Below are 21,647 nucleotides of genomic sequence, written 5' to 3'. Positions count from 1 at the left end.
TCATTATTTCATGTTTGTTTTCTTTTTCCAGGTTTTAATTTTTTTTTATTCTCGTCATTTTTATTTTCTTCACGAATTGGTTGTTGTTGATCACATTATTTACTTCATGTTTTCTTTTTCGTGCTCTTACATGTTTATTTTATTATTATCAATAACTTTTTTTTTCAGGAGTAAGTTTGATTTTATTAAGTAATTATTATTATAATATATTATTATTAGTAGTCAATCCGATAAAAATTGTATCGATTTTATTTTTTATCATGCAATCCTTTGATTTTTTTTTTTGGTCTAGCAAACCTTTGATTTTTTATTTAGTCAACTCTTGTAATTTTGAATTATTGCTAAAATTTGATAGTCATTTCAAATCTTATGAATTCTTATAAAATACTTTCAAATATTTAAAAGTGTATGAGCTAAAATCCCTCAAAATCTTAAAAGTCTTTTAAAATCCTTTGAAAGTTAATACATTCCTCCACAATCTTTTAAAATCTTCAAGACTTTTTTTGTCAATGGTGTGTTCTTGGGGTATCCATTTTTGCGAATGGGTGAGCGCTTAGAAATTATATATATTTCACACGAACGCCGTCCATCTGGCCGGGCTGGGCTTGGGTAAAAAAAAATATATTTTTTTGTCACTTGAAAATGTTAAATTAATATTTTATTAATTTAATTATTAATCCGAACATTAATGTTTCATGTGCTTTTCCTCTCTTCTTCCTTTTTTGACTTGTGTTAACGAGTCCTTCTTGTTCTTCTACTCCTTTCTGTCCCGTCGGTTTCGACTGGTCTACGTACCATATAGAGTGGTTTAATCGAACGATTGATTAAACCATATTTGAGGGTGTTATTTCTGGAACGATTACTTACGGTGCAGTACGTAATCGAACAAGTGAACTGGGATGTTTTATCCGGGAGGCGGCGCGGTTGTTAGTCTACCTTGCACAACCTCGGATAGTGCCACGAAACGTCTTAAAGAAAGCGACATTGTCGTGACTCAACCCGGTAATATCTTCGATGGTAGTTTTGAATTTTTAAAGGTACTTTTCTAAACTCGAAAAACAATATTGATGTTACAAAACTCGACATTATAAGAAAGTGAAGGACTCTATCTTTTCCTTAAAAAAGAAAAAAAAATAAGTGAAGGACTTCGTGTGTTGTGAAGATCGAGATGGTGCTCTGCTTCTGTAACATCCTATTTTCCAACGATAATTATTAAATAATAAGAATATATTTAATAGTAAAGATGTTACAAAACTCGACATTATATCACAAAATAACAATAAAATGTTTTCTTTTAAAATAAATCCACTGGAGAAGAAGAAAATTATTCACTGATCACATTAATAAATTCATACTTGTCATTGAATAATTATAAATAGGAAAATAACAAAGTTTCCAAGATTCAACTCAAACCGCAATTAAAAATTAAATCGTCATCCCCAACCCTAGTGTTACAATATCAGAGCTCGTAGTGGCTACATGTTTATTCAACAACTAAATAACAAAACTAAACGGGGGGCATCCCCTTATTTCCACTTTCTAAAACGTCCCATAACTACTCCTTATCAACCTAAGTATATGCACTCAAGGTACAACCACCATACAGAAAATAACACAACAAAATAAGGGGCGAGAAATCTTGTCATAACATAATAATAGGGAAAAACACGCATATTAAATAAATATCAAAATAATATAATCTCCACCATATCTTCACTTTCAACAGTTATTATAATCTCTTATTTTCACAAATCACTACAGCACATCATTTTCACACTTAGAACCACCAAGCACAAAACATCATCATATATATGCATATGGACTCTCCTATCGACCTATATGAATGTGGTACCACACCTACTTGTCATTTTTCCAGAGTTATGTTACTGAACTTTCACTGCATATTTTACCAGAGGTATATTACTAGACTTTTACTACATAATTTGCCAGAGGTATGTTACTGGACTTTCACTGTATAATTTTTCAGAGGTATGTTAATGGACTTTCATTACATAACAATGCAAGACATCATCCTCTAGACTCTACATGGACGCATATAATTAAAATTAACAAGTATTACAAGTATACACTCATCACATAATCCACATACTAATGCAAGATTTTCCCTAAAATGCACGAATCTAATGCAAGCACACAAAACATCATCACCACTCTCATCAGCATCATAGATAAATATCATCACCTTCATCATTGTCATAAATTAACCATTGACACTCTCATCATCACAACAACATAGACATCATCATTCTCATCATTATTATAATATAACCTCATAATTTCCCATCGTAGTAATTTCTTTACATATATATAATATTAATCGTCATCGCTCTCTGTCACAGTTATAGGACTCCTCGTCATTACTCTCTATCATCCGCTTATATCACCACCTTATCTCTTCATTAATCCACGCCTCACGTGTGACTCATTCTACGCCAACATCCATTTACTTTATTTTATTATTCATCTCACATATGTACTTTATTCTCTCATCTAATCGATCCCCACTTTATTCATCGTTATCATCATTCCTATTATCTTTCATTACTTAATATACAACTCCTTATCTTCCCTTACATTTCGCCTTAAGGACCCTCCCATCGTTTACAATCATCTAAATTAGAATTCTATATTCTCTATTCATTTTTACACCTTATACGTTACTATCTAACATTCATCTTATATTCTTTTACTATCTTGACTATTTTACTCTTTCACTTAACGGTATTCTTAAACTCATTATTGGTTTAACGAGATTATGTATAACCTCATCAGTTACTCAGAAAAGCACCTACTTCATATCCCCTTTTATCATCGTCCTATACCCCCCTTTTACTAAATTGTATGTTTTTAGACTCACCACGCACCTACACTATTTGCTCTATTAAATTCTCGTCTTATAAACCTTAGTTAACTGAATATCTTCTCTCACGGTTACTATCTTCACCGACCTTATCCAATGTTTTAACTCCTACTCACAACATAACCCACTTCATAATTTACTCGTCACCCTAAACAGGATACGTCACCGGTATTACTCGTCATTAACAAACATCATTTATTACATCACTCTTCAAGGAACATCGTTGCAGGCATAGCTGTTATTCTTGTCATGTAGTAGAGACAAAACATAGTAGTGGAGGTAGTGGTTGTACACTTCGTACAATTGTCCTTTTTTCAACGCTCTTCAAAGAACAAGCATCTAATGCCTTCAAATCCTTTTGAATTAGTCGTTGCTTCACTCTTCTGGTCTTCTGCAATGCTAGGCGTGATTAAATCCTTTGAACAACCTTTGAAGCTTTAATTCTCTCAGCTTCTGATGAAAAATTGTTTTTGATGAGGTGCTTCTGATGAACTTGCTTCTGATGACGTCATCACTTCAGGAGCACTTGACTTCAGAACCTCTTTTCTTCATATGCTTCAAGCTTCCTTCTTGTTGATTTCATTGCTCTCATTTGTTCTTCCAAAATCTATACTTCAAAGAGACACTAAATTTTTGTCTATGGTTGTAACGCCCACTTTCGTTTAATCGTTATTTAATCGAGTTTAGGCAATTATATTATAATTATATAATATATGCATGATTTTGATATGTTTTGATGATTTGTGGTGATTTTGATGATTTGATTGATGACGTGATAAGTTATGAGTTTTGGAGGATTTGATAAGATTAGAGAATTTATTTTATTGTTAAATAAAATAAAGATTTGAAAAATATTTAGTTGAGGGCTGTTTTGATATTTTAGATAGTTTTGGGGGAGAAAGTGAAATAAGATAAGTTATTAAGGGAGATATAAAAGAATAGACCTAGGTTTAGAAAAAACACTTTGTACGTGAAAACTTTTGGAAAAGGGAGAAAAAGCTTAGAGAGGAGCAAGAGACCAAGAGGGCTGCGATTTTCTTCATAACCAGGTAAGGGTGGGACTAATAACTCAGTAACATTAGTGAATGTAATTCTGATGATTAGTTAGCAAGAATTAGGATTAGATGGAGAAAACGAAAACTAGGTCAAATCCCTAAAATTTGAGAATAAACGGTGGAAATTGGTTAGATTGATGTAGAAAGTATTCCTGGACCTTAGATAATGTTTAGGACAAACTTTAGAATCAGTATCAGACTTAGAACCATGCTAATCGATGAATTTTTGTGATTTTAGGAAGCCTGGCCGTAGCGACATTCATCGCTCGCCACGGCGAGCTATGATCCTCGCCTCGCGAGTGATGAGCTTCATCGCTCGCCACGCGAGCCTTTCCCTTCGCCTCGCGAGTTGTTTGGTGCAACTCGCCATGGCGAGCAACCCTTCCTCGCCTCGCGAGCTTAGGCAGAGTGCATGTCATATTTTGTAGTTTCGACTTTTTAGTTGGACCTTGAGTGCCTTTAAGTGCCTAAACATACCTAGAGATGATTAGGAATGATTTTAGGACAGGATTGAACCCAAAACAACATTAGTTGGGAATCTGAGTGGTACTCGCCATGGCGAGTGAGAACTCTCGCCTCGCGAGCAAGTCCAGAATGTAGCTGTTGAGTGGTTGTGCGATCTGTGTCGCACCTTTTGATCAAGAGTGAACCCCTAATTGGTAATGAAACCTAATGATAACGTTTAATGCAGTCTGTAAAGCTATTAAGATATGTTGATATTAATTGAGCATGATTAATGTATTATGCAATATGTAAGATATAATTGAAATGATTATGATTCTATTGATTTGCTATTGATATATTGATATCTCCCTGCTGTTATGTGACTTGACTATGCTGCTGCTGTTATTTAACTGAGTATGCAATGTTTATATATGAATATAATGAAAATGATGACGTTTTGCTTCAAGTTATTGAATGCACATGATTACGATGATTACGATGTTTTGTTGTTAAGAGTCCATGCATAGCATATCATTGAGCTTAGTCCTCACCACGTTTTATTAGGAGCTTTGTCCTCCGCACGATTATTAGGAGCTTTGTCCTCCGCACGATTAAAGTATATTTATACTTATGATGACGATTGGTACCACATGCATATACGGAGTCTAGGAGCATTGTCACATTGTCATGTCTATTATGCTATGTTGATGATGATTGATTATGTGATTACGTGATAACGTTATATTGTTGAAGATGATTAATTATGTGATTACGTGATAAATGTTTTAAGAAATTTGTATATTGGGAAAACGGGGTGTTACAATTGGTATCAGAGCAGGTCGGTCCGTCCGGTCAATTAGAGAGTCGTGTCGAGTCTTAGTAATATTTATATTACTATCTTATGTTGTTGTTGCTACTTTTGTAGAATCTTGGAAATGGCTGGAAGAAACGATGCTGCGTTAGCTGCTGCTCTACAAGCTGTTGCCCAAGCTGTGGGACAACAACCTAACGTGAATGCCGGTGCGAATGCTGAAGCTAGGATGTTGGAGACGTTCATGAAGAAGAACCCTCCGACTTTCAAAGGACGTTATGACCCTGATGGAGCCCAGACGTGGCTTAAGGAGATTGAGAGGATTTTCCGGGTTATGCAGTGCACGGAGGATCAGAAAGTTCGGTTTGGTACTCATCAGCTGGCCGAGGAAGCTGATGACTGGTGGGTTGCTCTTCTGCCTACCCTTGGGCAGGAGGGAGCTGTTGTGACTTGGGCCGTTTTCAGGAGGGAGTTCCTGAGAAGATACTTTCCGGAAGATGTTCGCGGGAAGAAGGAGATCGAATTCCTTGAGCTGAAACAAGGAAATATGTCTGTGACAGAGTATGCTGCCAAGTTCCTGGAGCTGTCGAAGTTCTACCCGCACTATACTGCTGAGAATGCTGAGTTCTCGAGATGTATCAAATTCGAGAATGGTCTGAGGCCCGACATCAAGAGGGCGATTGGGTATCAACAGCTGAGAGTTTTTCCAGATTTGGTTAACAGCTGCAGGATCTATGAGGAGGATACCAAGGCTCACTACAAGGTAGTGAATGAGAGGAAGGGCAGGGGACAACAGAGTCGTCCTAAGCCGTACAGTGCCCCCGCTGACAAAGGTAAACAGAAGATGGTCGATGTTAGGCGGCCTAAGAAGAAGGATGTTGCAGAGATTGGATGCTTCAATTGTGGTGAGAAAGGCCACAAGAGCAACGCCTGCCCTGAGGAAATCAAGAAGTGTGTCCGGTGTGGTAAGAAAGGTCATGTTGTAGCTGATTGCAATCGTACAGACATTGTGTGCTTTAATTGCAATGGAGAGGGTCACATTAGTTCACAATGTACTCAGCCTAAGAGGGCGCCGACTACTGGTAGGGTCTTTGCTTTGACTGGGACTCAGACAGAGAATGAGGATCGTTTGATCAGAGGTACTTGCTATATTAATAATACTCCTTTAGTTGCTATTATTGATACTGGTGCTACGCATTGTTTTATTGCTTTCGATTGTGTTTCTGCTTTGGGTCTTGATTTGTCTGATATGAATGGAGAGATGGTTGTCGAAACTCCAGCTAAGGGTTCGGTGACTACTTCTCTCGTATGTTTGAAATGTCCTTTGTCTATGTTTGGTCGTGATTTTGAAATGGATTTAGTTTGTCTACCTTTGAGTGGTATGGATGTGATTTTGGGTATGAACTGGTTAGAGTACAACCACGTTCTTATTAATTGTTTTAGCAAGACAGTGCATTTCTCTTCCGTCGAAGAGGAAAGTGGTGCAGAGTTTTTATCTACTAAGCAGCTGAAGCAACTGGAACGCGACGGTATCTTGATGTTTTCGTTAATGGCTACTTTATCTATTGAGAATCAAGCAGTGATTGATAGGTTACCGGTGGTGTGTGAATTCCCTGAAGTTTTTCCAGATGAGATTCCTGATGTGCCTCCAGAGAGAGAAGTTGAGTTTTCTATTGATCTTGTTCCTGGAACGAAGCCGGTCTCGATGGCACCTTATCGTATGTCTGCTTCTGAGTTATCTGAGTTGAAGAAACAGTTGGAAGACTTGCTTGAGAAGAAGTTTGTTAGACCAAGTGTTTCACCTTGGGGAGCGCCGGTTTTGCTAGTAAAGAAGAAAGATGGTAGTATGCGGTTGTGTATTGATTATCGACAGTTGAACAAGGTAACTATCAAGAATAGGTATCCACTTCCGAGAATTGATGATTTGATGGATCAGCTAGTGGGTGCACGAGTTTTCAGCAAGATTGATTTGAGATCAGGTTATCACCAGATTAAAGTAAAGGATGAAGATATGCAGAAGACAGCTTTCAGAACGCGTTATGGTCACTATGAATATAAAGTTATGCCTTTCGGTGTGACCAATGCACCTGGAGTGTTTATGGAGTATATGAATCGCATCTTCCATGCATTTCTGGATCGGTTTGTGGTTGTGTTTATCGACGATATTTTGATCTACTCCAAGACTGAAGAAGAACATGCTGAGCATCTGAAGATTGTCTTACAAGTGTTGAAAGAGAAGAAACTTTATGCTAAATTGTCTAAGTGTGAATTCTGGTTGAAAGAAGTGAGTTTTCTAGGCCATGTTATTTCTGGTGATGGTATTGCAGTGGGTCCGTCTAAAGTTGAAGCGGTATCACAGTGGGATACTCCTAAGTTCGTTACTGAAATTAGAAGTTTCTTGGGTTTAGCTGGTTACTATAGAAGGTTTATTGAAGGATTTTCTAAGTTAGCTCTTCCGCTAACGCAGTTGACTTGTAAAGGTAAAACTTTTGTGTGGGACGTCCATTGTGAGAAAAGTTTCGGTGAATTGAAGAAGCGTTTGACGACTGCTCTAGTGTTAATTTTGCCGAAGTCAGATGAACCTTTTGTGGTTTATTGTGATGCGTCCAAGTTGGGTTTAGGAGGTGTACTTATGCAAGAAAGTAAAGTGGTAGCTTATGCTTCAAGACAGTTGAGAATCCATGAGAAGAATTATCCTACGCATGATCTCGAGTTGGCGGCCGTAGTCTTCGTATTGAAGATATGGAGACATTACTTGTATGGTTCGAGATTTGAGGTGTTTAGTGATCACAAGAGTTTGAAGTATTTGTTCGATCAGAAGGAATTGAATATGAGACAGCGAAGGTGGCTCGAATTGTTGAAGGATTATGACTTTGGCTTGAATTATCATCCAGGTAAAGCTAATGTTGTTGCAAATGCCTTGAGTAGGAAGACATTGCATATGTCCGCCATGATGGTCAGAGAGTTCGAATTGCTTGAACAGTTTAGAGATTTGAGTTTGGTTTGTGAATGGACACCTCAGAGTGTGAAATTGGGTATGCTGAAGATTGATAGTGAATTTCTGAAAAGTATCAAGGAAGCACAGAAAGTCGATGTAAAGTTTGTGGACTTGTTGGTTGCTAGAGATCAGACTGAAGACAGTGATTTTAAAATCGATGATCTAGGTGTGTTGAGATTCCGAGGAAGAATTTGTATCCCAGACAATGAAGAGATTAAGAAGATGATTCTTGAAGAGAGTCATAGAAGTAGCTTGAGTATTCATCCGGGAGCTACGAAGATGTATCATGATTTAAAGAAGATTTTCTGGTGGTCTGGTTTGAAACGAGATGTGGCACAGTTTGTGTATTCCTGTTTAGTTTGTCAGAAGTCGAAAGTCGAGCATCAGAAACCTGCTGGGATGATGGTACCTTTAGATGTGCCAGAATGGAAATGGGATAGTATATCGATGGATTTTGTGACGAGTTTGCCGAATACTCCGAGAGGGAGCGACGCAATTTGGGTTATTGTTGATAGGTTGACGAAGTCAGCTCATTTCCTACCTATTAATATTAGTTTCCCTGTTGCCCAGTTGGCAGAGATTTACATCAAAGAGATTGTGAAGTTGCATGGTGTTCCTTCGAGCATTGTATCAGATAGAGATCCAAGATTTACTTCTAGATTTTGGAAAAGTTTGCAAGAGGCTTTGGGTTCGAAGTTGAGATTGAGTTCGGCGTATCATCCACAGACAGATGGTCAGTCGGAGAGGACAATTCAGTCGCTAGAGGATTTGTTGAGAATTTGTGTTCTTGAGCAAGGAGGAACTTGGGATAGTCATCTTCCGTTGATCGAGTTCACTTATAATAATAGCTATCATTCTAGTATTGGAATGGCACCGTTCGAGGCTTTGTATGGTCGGAGATGCAGAACTCCGTTGTGTTGGTTTGAATCAGGAGAAAGAGTGGTCTTAGGACCAGAGATTGTTCAGCAAACTACTGAGAAAGTTCAGATGATCCAAGAGAAAATGAAGGCGTCGCAGAGTCGACAAAAGAGTTATCATGATAAGCGTAGAAAAGATCTTGAATTTCAGGAATGAGACCACGTGTTTTTGAGAGTCACTCCTATGACTGGTGTAGGACGTGCTTTGAAGTCAAAGAAGTTGACCCCGAAGTTCATTGGTCCGTATCAGATATTGGAAAGAGTTGGAACGGTGGCTTACCGAGTGGGTTTACCACCACATCTTGCGAATTTGCACAACGTTTTCCATGTGTCGCAACTTCGAAAGTATGTTCCGGATCCATCTCATGTAATTCAGAGTGACGATGTGCAAGTTAGAGACAACCTTACGGTAGAAACTTTACCGTTGAGGATTGATGATCGTAAAGTGAAGACGTTGAGAGGCAAGGAGATACCTCTCGTGAGAGTCGTTTGGTCGGGAGCGACTGGTGAAAGCTTGACGTGGGAGCTTGAGAGTAAGATGCTGGAGTCTTATCCAGAGTTGTTTACTTGAGGTAAATTTTCGAGGACGAAAATCTTTTAAGTGGGGGAGAGTTGTAACGCCCACTTTCGTTTAATCGTTATTTAATCGAGTTTAGGCAATTATATTATAATTATATAATATATGCATGATTTTGATATGTTTTGATGATTTGTGGTGATTTTGATGATTTGATTGATGACGTGATAAGTTATGAGTTTTGGAGGATTTGATAAGATTAGAGAATTTATTTTATTGTTAAATAAAATAAAGATTTGAAAAATATTTAGTTGATGGCTGTTTTGATATTTTAGATAGTTTTGGGGGAGAAAGTGAAATAAGATAAGTTATTAAGGGAGATATAAAAGAATAGACCTAGGTTTAGAAAAAACACTTTGTACGTGAAAACTTTTGGAAAAGGGAGAAAAAGCTTAGAGAGGAGCAAGAGACCAAGAGGGCTGCGATTTTCTTCATAACCAGGTAAGGGTGGGACTAATAACTCAGTAACATTAGTGAATGTAATTCTGATGATTAGTTAGCAAGAATTAGGATTAGATGGAGAAAACGAAAACTAGGTCAAATCCCTAAAATTTGAGAATAAACGGTGGAAATTGGTTAGATTGATGTAGAAAGTATTCCTGGACCTTAGATAATGTTTAGGACAAACTTTGGAATCAGTATCAGACTTAGAACCATGCTAATCGATGAATTTTTGTGATTTTAGGAAGCCTGGCCGTAGCGACATTCATCGCTCGCCACGGCGAGCTATGATCCTCGCCTCGCGAGTGATGAGCTTCATCGCTCGCCACGCGAGCCTTTTCCCTTCGCCTCGCGAGTTGTTTGGTGCAACTCGCCTCGCGAGCTTAGGCAGAGTGCATGTCATATTTTGTAGTTTCGACTTTTTAGTTGGACCTTGAGTGCCTTTAAGTGCCTAAACATACCTAGAGATGATTAGGAATGATTTTAGGACAGGATTGAACCCAAAACAACATTAGTTGGGAATCTGAGTGGTACTCGCCATGGCGAGTGAGAACTCTCGCCTCGCGAGCAAGTCCAGAATGTAGCTGTTGAGTGGTTGTGCGATCTGTGTCGCACCTTTTGATCAAGAGTGAACCCCTAATTGGTAATGAAATCTAATGATAACGTTTAATGCAGTCTGTAAAGCTATTAAGATATGTTGATATTAATTGAGCATGATTAATGTATTATGCAATATGTAAGATATAATTGAAATGATTATGATTCTATTGATTTGCTATTGATATATTGATATCTCCCTGCTGTTATGTGACTTGACTATGCTGCTGCTGTTATTTAACTGAGTATGCAATGTTTATATATGAATATAATGAAAATGATGACGTTTTGCTTCAAGTTATTGAATGCACATGATTACGATGATTACGATGTTTTGTTGTTAAGAGTCCATGCATAGCATATCATTGAGCTTAGTCCTCACCACGTTTTATTAGGAGCTTTGTCCTCCGCACGATTATTAGGAGCTTTGTCCTCCGCACGATTAAAGTATATTTATACTTATGATGACGATTGGTACCACATGCATATACGGAGTCTAGGAGCATTGTCACATTGTCATGTCTATTATGCTATGTTGATGATGATTGATTATGTGATTACGTTATATTGTTGAAGATGATTAATTATGTGATTACGTGATAAATGTTTTAAGAAATTTGTATATTGGGAAAACGGGGTGTTACAATGGTCCTGCACACTTGAACAAATATTAGCATATCCAATTGACAATTTTTAATACCTTGTTATCATCAAAACTCTAAAGGGTAATGTTAAACACATTTTATTCCAACATTATATCTCTGATGTCCTCTACCCGGAAGTAATCCTCCCTCTCCAGATCTCCGATCCGTGAAGCCGATTGCATCAACAGATTCATAAATTATGAACGACTTAGATTTCTTTTATCAATATATGGATTCAAATTTTTTAATCAGTTCTTCCAAAAACAAAAGATTTTTAAATTTAGTTACCCGTTTTAATTCACAATAAGAATTAGGGATCTTGATTTTTTTTCTTCGTGAAATACTATACATGAATGAGATGTTTTCATATAGTCGTGGCATAAAGCAATTTATGTTTGTCTTCACAAACTGGATGTGTTGCTCCGAGAAAGAGAAAGAGGAAGATAGGATGTGAGAGCAACAAAATTGCATTCCTACCCCCAATTTTATGTGATTTTAATTTAAACATAATGATTTTTTTGTCCAACTTAAAAAGGTGCAATAGTATATATTGAGCAACATATAAGCGAGAAGAACAATATACCTAATGCCTTAAGATTTTACGTGAAGATGTGGTGTCAATCTCACTTGTGTAGACTTCCTAGGAATTTCAAATATTATAACAAATTATATTTTTAGTTTTTGAATTTCATTTGCTTAACTTTTTATATCAAATATAAGTTTTTAGATGTCATTTGCTTTCTTACAATCTTCTTATCCAACCAATATTATATCAAATACCTTCATATTTGGTTTTTGCTTGAACTTGTTAATGGAAAAATACAGATGTGTTATGTTTAATTAAAAATGTACATGATTATTAGACATTTTATATGATGTGATGTTTTTTTTAACCAAGTCTATTTTTTGGTGAAATATTTATTCTTAAATTTCCAACACTTTTAACTAACCCATAAAATCACCAGCAATTCACTCTATTTCCAATACTTCCATGGACTAAACACACACTATTTTTTTTCCTTTTCTTTCATGTTCAAATTTCTTTTACCTATTCTAATTTAATTTTTATTGTTTCTAAATTTATTTTTCTCATTTCAAGAAAGATGGGGACATAAACTTCCATCCGTAAAAACACCATCAACCCATTTTGTTTAACCATGTTGTTCCTCTGCTTAACCTTATTTGAATATCAACAAATTACAGACACAAGAGTCTCGGACTTTAAAGATATAAGTTATGTTGGAACAAAATGTGTTTAACATTACCCTTCAAGAGTTTTGATGATAACAAGGTATTAAAAATTGTCAATTGGATATGTTAATATTTGTTCAAGTGTACATGACCATAGACAAAAATTTGACATCTTAAATAGGTTCTTGAAGAACAAAAGGAAGAGCAAATGAATCAACAAAAAGGAAGCTTGAAGCGTCTGAAGAGAAGTGATCCTGAAGTCACAGTGCTCTTGAAGTAAAAGTGCTCCTGAAGTGATGACGTCATCAGAAGCAAGGTCATCAGAAGAAAGTTCATCAGAAGCATCTCATCAGAAGCAAGATCACCAGAAGCTGAAGTTCATCAGGAGATGCAAGACTTAAAACTTCAAAAGTTGTTCAATGGATTTAATTTCGTCCAAGCATTGCAGAAGACTGGAAGTGTGAAGCAACGACTATTTTGAAAGGATTTGAAGGCATTGGATGCTTGTTCTTCAAAGAGCGTTGACAAACTACAATTGTACGAAGTGTACAACCACTATCTCCACTACTCAGTTTGTGTCTCTGCTACAAGAAAAGGATAACAGCTCCGCCTGCAATAATGTTCCTTCACAGTTGGAATGGATTTGAAATTGATCATTCATAGGACAATAACCATATCAGGCAAAAGATCATTGATGATTAATCAAAGCTTCAAACGAATCTATTTTGATGTGCTGACAATTCACAACGTCTCTTTCACACCTCTATAAAAAGGAGTGAAGACTTAAAGATTGGTAAGGACTCAACAACAATTTACAAAGTGCCAAAACTCTGTTGAAATTGTTTTGCATTCAAAGTTCACTTAGAATTTCTTATCAAAGATCATGTATTAGAAATTCTAGAGTCTCAAGAGTATGTATCTGATTTGTATTGTGAACACCACTGATTGTATATCAAGTGTTCAACTTCAAACATTTTTCTTTGTAATTCTGTTTGAATTAAGAAGTCTCTTGATTGTGTTCAGGAGCATATGAAGTCTCTTGCAGTTGTGCTTGAGCATTTGAAGTCTCTTGCTAGTTTTAGCAGTGATCAATTGTAATCAAACATTACATAGTGAACTCTCCTTGGAAGTGCAAGGGGGACATGACTGACTTCCGGTTTGTGGAAGGAACCTGTATAATTGCTTCAAGAGTTTTGATGATAACAAGGTATTAAAAATTGTCAATTGGATATGTTAATATTTGTTCAAGTGTACATGACCATAGACAAAAATTTGACATCTTAAATAGGTTCTTGAAGAACAAAAGGAAGAGCAAATGAATCAACAAAAAGGAAGCTTGAAGCGTCTGAAGAGAAGTGATCCTGAAGTCACAGTGCTCTTGAAGTAAAAGTGCTCCTGAAGTGATGACGTCATCAGAAGCAAGGTCATCAGAAGAAAGTTCATCAGAAGCATCTCATCAGAAGCAAGATCACCAGAAGCTGAAGTTCATCAGGAGATGCAAGACTTAAAACTTCAAAAGTTGTTCAATGGATTTAATTTCGTCCAAGCATTGCAGAAGACTGGAAGTGTGAAGCAACGACTATTTTGAAAGGATTTGAAGGCATTGGATGCTTGTTCTTCAAAGAGCGTTGACAAACTACAATTGTACGAAGTGTACAACCACTATCTCCACTACTCAGTTTGTGTCTCTGCTACAAGAAAAGGATAACAGCTCCGCCTGCAATAATGTTCCTTCACAGTTGGAATGGATTTGAAATTGATCATTCATAGGACAATAACCATATCAGGCAAAAGATCATTGATGATTAATCAAAGCTTCAAACGAATCTATTTTGATGTGCTGACAATTCACAACGTCTCTTTCACACCTCTATAAAAAGGAGTGAAGACTTAAAGATTGGTAAGGACTCAACAACAATTTACAAAGTGCCAAAACTCTGTTGAAATTGTTTTGCATTCAAAGTTCACTTAGAATTTCTTATCAAAGATCATGTATTAGAAATTCTAGAGTCTCAAGAGTATGTATCTGATTTGTATTGTGAACACCACTGATTGTATATCAAGTGTTCAACTTCAAACATTTTTCTTTGTAATTCTGTTTGAATTAAGAAGTCTCTTGATTGTGTTCAGGAGCATATGAAGTCTCTTGCAGTTGTGCTTGAGCATTTGAAGTCTCTTGCTAGTTTTAGCAGTGATCAATTGTAATCAAACATTACATAGTGAACTCTCCTTGGAAGTGCAAGGGGGACATGACTGACTTCCGGTTTGTGGAAGGAACCTGTATAATTGCTTCAAGAGTTTTGATGATAACAAGGTATTAAAAATTGTCAATTGGATATGTTAATATTTGTTCAAGTGTACATGACCATAGACAAAAATTTGACATCTTAAATAGGTTCTTGAAGAACAAAAGGAAGAGCAAATGAATCAACAAAAAGGAAGCTTGAAGCGTCTGAAGAGAAGTGATCCTGAAGTCACAGTGCTCTTGAAGTAAAAGTGCTCCTGAAGTGATGACGTCATCAGAAGCAAGGTCATCAGAAGAAAGTTCATCAGAAGCATCTCATCAGAAGCAAGATCACCAGAAGCTGAAGTTCATCAGGAGATGCAAGACTTAAAACTTCAAAAGTTGTTCAATGGATTTAATTTCGTCCAAGCATTGCAGAAGACTGGAAGTGTGAAGCAACGACTATTTTGAAAGGATTTGAAGGCATTGGATGCTTGTTCTTCAAAGAGCGTTGACAAACTACAATTGTACGAAGTGTACAACCACTATCTCCACTACTCAGTTTGTGTCTCTGCTACAAGAAAAGGATAACAGCTCCGCCTGCAATAATGTTCCTTCACAGTTGGAATGGATTTGAAATTGATCATTCATAGGACAATAACCATATCAGGCAAAAGATCATTGATGATTAATCAAAGCTTCAAACGAATCTATTTTGATGTGCTGACAATTCACAACGTCTCTTTCACACCTCTATAAAAAGGAGTGAAGACTTAAAGATTGGTAAGGACTCAACAACAATTTACAAAGTGCCAAAACTCTGTTGAAATTGTTTTGCATTCAAAGTTCACTTAGAATTTCTTATCAAAGATCATGTATTAGAAATTCTAGAGTCTCAAGAGTATGTATCTGATTTGTATTGTGAACACCACTGATTGTATATCAAGTGTTCAACTTCAAACATTTTTCTTTGTAATTCTGTTTGAATTAAGAAGTCTCTTGATTGTGTTCAGGAGCATATGAAGTCTCTTGCAGTTGTGCTTGAGCATTTGAAGTCTCTTGCTAGTTTTAGCAGTGAGCAATTGTAATCAAACATTACATAGTGAACTCTCCTTGGAAGTGCAAGGGGGACATGACTGACTTCCGGTTTGTGGAAGGAACCTGTATAATTGCTTCAAGAGTTTTGATGATAACAAGGTATTAAAAATTGTCAATTGGATATGTTAATATTTGTTCAAGTGTACATGACCATAGACAAAAATTTGACATCTTAAATAGGTTCTTGAAGAACAAAAGGAAGAGCAAATGAATCAACAAAAAGGAAGCTTGAAGCGTCTGAAGAGAAGTGATCCTGAAGTCACAGTGCTCTTGAAGTAAAAGTGCTCCTGAAGTGATGACGTCATCAGAAGCAAGGTCATCAGAAGAAAGTTCATCAGAAGCATCTCATCAGAAGCAAGATCACCAGAAGCTGAAGTTCATCAGGAGATGCAAGACTTAAAACTTCAAAAGTTGTTCAATGGATTTAATTTCGTCCAAGCATTGCAGAAGACTGGAAGTGTGAAGCAACGACTATTTTGAAAGGATTTGAAGGCATTGGATGCTTGTTCTTCAAAGAGCGTTGACAAACTACAATTGTACGAAGTGTACAACCACTATCTCCACTACTCAGTTTGTGTCTCTGCTACAAGAAAAGGATAACAGCTCCGCCTGCAATAATGTTCCTTCACAGTTGGAATGGATTTGAAATTGATCATTCATAGGACAATAACCATATCAGGCAAAAGATCATTGATGATTAATCAAAGCTTCAAACGAATCTATTTTGATGTGCTGACAATTCACAACGTCTCTTTCACACCTCTATAAAAAGGAGTGAAGACTTAAAGATTGGTAAGGACTCAACAACAATTTACAAAGTGCCAAAACTCTGTTGAAATTGTTTTGCATTCAAAGTTCACTTAGAATTTCTTATCAAAGGTCATATATTAGAAATTCTAGAGTCTCAAGAGTATGTATCTGATTTGTATTGTGAACACCACTGATTGTATATCAAGTGTTCAACTTCAAACATTTTTCTTTGTAATTCTGTTTGAATTAAGAAGTCTCTTGATTGTGTTCAGGAGCATATGAAGTCTCTTGCAGTTGTGCTTGAGCATTTGAAGTCTCTTGCTAGTTTTAGCAGTGAGCAATTGTAATCAAACATTACATAGTGAACTCTCCTTGGAAGTGCAAGGGGGACATGACTGACTTCCGGTTTGTGGAAGGAACCTGTATAATTGCTTCAAGAGTTTTGATGATAACAAGGTATTAAAAATTGTCAATTGGATATGTTAATATTTGTTCAAGTGTACATGACCATAGACAAAAATTTGACATCTTAAATAGGTTCTTGAAGAACAAAAGGAAGAGCAAATGAATCAACAAAAAGGAAGCTTGAAGCGTCTGAAGAGAAGTGATCCTGAAGTCACAGTGCTCTTGAAGTAAAAGTGCTCCTGAAGTGATGACGTCATCAGAAGCAAGGTCATCAGAAGAAAGTTCATCAGAAGCATCTCATCAGAAGCAAGATCACCAGAAGCTGAAGTTCATCAGGAGATGCAAGACTTAAAACTTCAAAAGTTGTTCAATGGATTTAATTTCGTCCAAGCATTGCAGAAGACTGGAAGTGTGAAGCAACGACTATTTTGAAAGGATTTGAAGGCATTGGATGCTTGTTCTTCAAAGAGCGTTGACAAACTACAATTGTACGAAGTGTACAACCACTATCTCCACTACTCAGTTTGTGTCTCTGCTACAAGAAAAGGATAACAGCTCCGCCTGCAATAATGTTCCTTCACAGTTGGAATGGATTTGAAATTGATCATTCATAGGACAATAACCATATCAGGCAAAAGATCATTGATGATTAATCAAAGCTTCAAACGAATCTATTTTGATGTGCTGACAATTCACAACGTCTCTTTCACACCTCTATAAAAAGGAGTGAAGACTTAAAGATTGGTAAGGACTCAACAACAATTTACAAAGTGCCAAAACTCTGTTGAAATTGTTTTGCATTCAAAGTTCACTTAGAATTTCTTATCAAAGGTCATATATTAGAAATTCTAGAGTCTCAAGAGTATGTATCTGATTTGTATTGTGAACACCACTGATTGTATATCAAGTGTTCAACTTCAAACATTTTTCTTTGTAATTCTGTTTGAATTAAGAAGTCTCTTGATTGTGTTCAGGAGCATATGAAGTCTCTTGCAGTTGTGCTTGAGCATTTGAAGTCTCTTGCTAGTTTTAGCAGTGAGCAATTGTAATCAAACATTACATAGTGAACTCTCCTTGGAAGTGCAAGGGGGACATGACTGACTTCCGGTTTGTGGAAGGAACCTGTATAATTGTTTTGTCCCCCCCCCCCGCTCTCTCTCTATTTTTATCTGCTGCAAGTTAGTGTCGAACATCACTTCAGAAGTAGAACTCTATCTGCTTCTGATCAGTGTTTTCAGCTTAGGAGAAAAAGAAGAAAAAGCTAACACAATTCAACCCTCCATTCTTGTGTTTTTCTCACCTTCATGTTCATGTGTCAATTGTTACATAAAGTTTCATATTGGATGACAAAGAAGACATTGAGAAACATATAAGTAATATGACTAATACACCTAATGCCTTAATGTTTTGAATAATGATATGTTATCAATCATAATTGTGTGGTTTCTCTTAGACTAATGTGATGGTCCAACTCATTGTAGACTCCCTCAGTACTCTCAACATTACGATGAACGGTTTAGTTAGTTTTGGGATGTAAATTTTTAAATTAAATTTATGTTTTTGGGTGTTGTTCACTTTCATGCAATATATTTAATGAATCTCTAATATATTAAATTCCTTCTCCTTTGGTCTTTAGTGGATTTTAACCATAGAAAAACAGTAATGTGTCATGTTGAGTTAACAAATTACGTGTTTGGTAAATTCTAATGTTGTTGTGTTTTTTAATCGAATTTAACTTTTTGGTAAACTAATTACACAAATATCAAACTTATTCAACAATTTCATAAAATCACCTACAACTCACTCCATTCTTTATAACATCATGGACAAAGCACACAATTCTTATTTTTTTAACAATTTCTCTTGATCTCAAATTTATTTTATCTCTTCTCATGAAATAAAGGAACAAAAACACACTTCTAGTAAATTATGACTATGCAAATGTTTTTAAAATATTTGTAAGTCTTAATTGTGTTATATATTAAAAATAAGGGTTAATAGTGCTTTTCACCCCTATAAAATTTTCGGTTTGATTTGCATCCTTGTAAAACTTTTTTTTTTCTTCGGAAAACACCCCTCCCCCATATGACTGTGCATATTTGTTGACGTGGTACACCGTATGGCATGCTGACTGTGCATATTTTGAAAATAAAAAAATTCAGGAATTTTTTTTTATTACGAAAAATATTTTTCAATTTTAATATTTTTTGTTTAAATTAGAAAGTGATTTTTTTTTTCTAAAATTTTAATTTCAAAATTGATTTTATATAAATCTGGAAAAAAAAATCAGAGTTTTTTAAAAAATAAAATATTTTCCAGAAATTTTTTAAGTAGAAAAAATTTTAAAACTATTTTTTTTCGGAAAAAATCTGAATTTTTTTAAAAAAAATTCAAATTTGTTTTTTCTAATTTTAACTTTTTTTATTTTGAAAATTAAACTCCAAAATCCTTAAAAAAAATGAATTTCGAAAAAAAAAAAACCGAAAATTTCAAAAAAATCTTATCTTTTTCTCTGATTTTTTAATATTTTAATTTTTGTTTTAAAAAAATTTTGAAAAAAAATCTGAATATTTTTTTATTTTTGAAAATTAATATTTAGATATTTTATAAAATAAAGTCTGATGTGGACAATTAAAAATGAAAAAAAAACTAAGTCAACACCTTATATGCGCATTTGATGAGTTGGATGGAGGAGGGGTGTTTTCCAAAAAAAGAAAAAGTTTTACAAGAATGCTAATCAAATCGTAAATTTTATATGAGGGAAAACCGAAAATGACCTATATTATAGGGGTGAAAAACACTATTAACTCTAAAAATAAATTTGACTGGAATGCACATAAGTAAGTTGGAAAAAAGATCACTCTAAAATTGTTTAAGTTGTACTTACAATACTAAGGTTATTGGTATGAAATTTTTATCATTGACGTAGTTGGGATAATTTTCTTTGAGAAAGACATGATTATTTTGGAACCAAATGAATTTATATTGAGATAGTGCAATGTGACTATCGTTATCTTTAATTTTTTTTTGTAAATTATACTCCCTCCGTCCCAAATTGTATGTCGCTTTGGAAAAAAAATTTGTCCCAAATTATATGTCGCTTTACAATACCAATGAAATATTAATGTTACTTTTTCTATTATATCCTTAACTATTAATTACTTTATCTTCTTTCAATTATTTCATTTATCTTTTTCATACTATTTATTAAGGATAATTTTGTAAAACAACTCATAATTTCTCTTCCCCACACAATATTAATTACATTTCTTAATACGTGTGAAATGACCAAAACGTCATACAATTTGGAACGGAGGGAGTATGTATTATTAAATTTGTATATGGTGGTATTGGTGTTTATGATGTTAGTAGGATGATAGAATCTTGTAGCTTCTGTGAATTATGTTGTTATTACATACGAGTCAAATATTATTTGCGGTCCTTTAAGTTATATGATTATAATAAGTTAGTTTTAAGTTTTTTTTTATTATAAATTGGCCATTTAAGTCATAAATATTTGCATCATTATTCTATTTTCACCAAACTCGATTAAAAAAAGTTTATGTTGATGTTCAATATTAAGTTGATATGTCCAAATTCATTGTTCTCAAAACTAGAGTTTATATGATTGCATGTCAAAATTGTAAATGAATTGTTGAGATTTGCATTTATTTATTGTGGTGCTAATATTACCATTTAAATACGTTTGTTAGAGTTTGAATTGTTTTGGATAAACAAAAATCGTTGAATTTACAAATTTTTGTTGTTTTCTTTTCTATTGGCGGTTGTTTTAATTCCTTGAAAAAGCCTTATGGGTGATTCCTTAAAAGTTCTAAGTTTTGCTTAAACTTTCTGACTTTTAAATTCATTATGACAATGTTTAATGTGTGTATTTTTGGTCAAGTAACTTAGTAGTTGAGCTCACACATATATAAATGTGGAAAAGTAGGGTGTCCGATGTTCGAACACCAGCCCCTGCATATAATATGCAATATCCCTACCAACCGAGCTAAACTCACGGAGATGTTTAATGTGTGTGTATAACTCAATATCCTACCCAAATATACATTTTATTGTTACTTAGTGTATATGAGTATGTTGTTCTTTGAAACTCACCGAGTATATCTCACCCCTTATGGTTATTAATTTTAGATAGAAATGACATATTGAAAAGAGGAGTGATATTTGAACAACTATTTGATACAACTTTTAGGGTTTAGGGTTTAGGGAACTTTTTTTTTTCTCTCTCTTTTCATTGGTTAAAATCAATGGAGAGAGAAAAAGAAAGAAAAAGAATAAAGAGTATAATATAAGTATGAAATAAAAAGTTGTTACAAAGTTGTCAAAAAATGGTTGTACAAGTATGATTTCTCTATTGAAAACTAGCAAGTATGTTTCAAAGATGCTTGATAGTTGTACAATTATGTCGAGGATGAGTCACTACATGGTAGTTGTACAAAATTACAATCATGTTGAAGATAAGTAATTTATCACAATCGAATCAAAGTCATGATTTTATGAGTGTATATATGTACCGAGTTGGTCTAAGTTTTTATTTACACCCTACTTGTGCTAATTAACCATGAATGATAATTGTCTTCTAAAAATGCAGTA

This window comes from Medicago truncatula, chromosome 6 (genome assembly GCF_003473485.1).
Source record: "Medicago truncatula cultivar Jemalong A17 chromosome 6, MtrunA17r5.0-ANR, whole genome shotgun sequence".
In the NCBI taxonomy this organism is placed as follows: Eukaryota; Viridiplantae; Streptophyta; class Magnoliopsida; order Fabales; family Fabaceae; genus Medicago; species Medicago truncatula.
The sequence above is the reverse complement of the archived record's forward strand: the minus strand, read 5'-3'. Positions refer to the sequence as shown.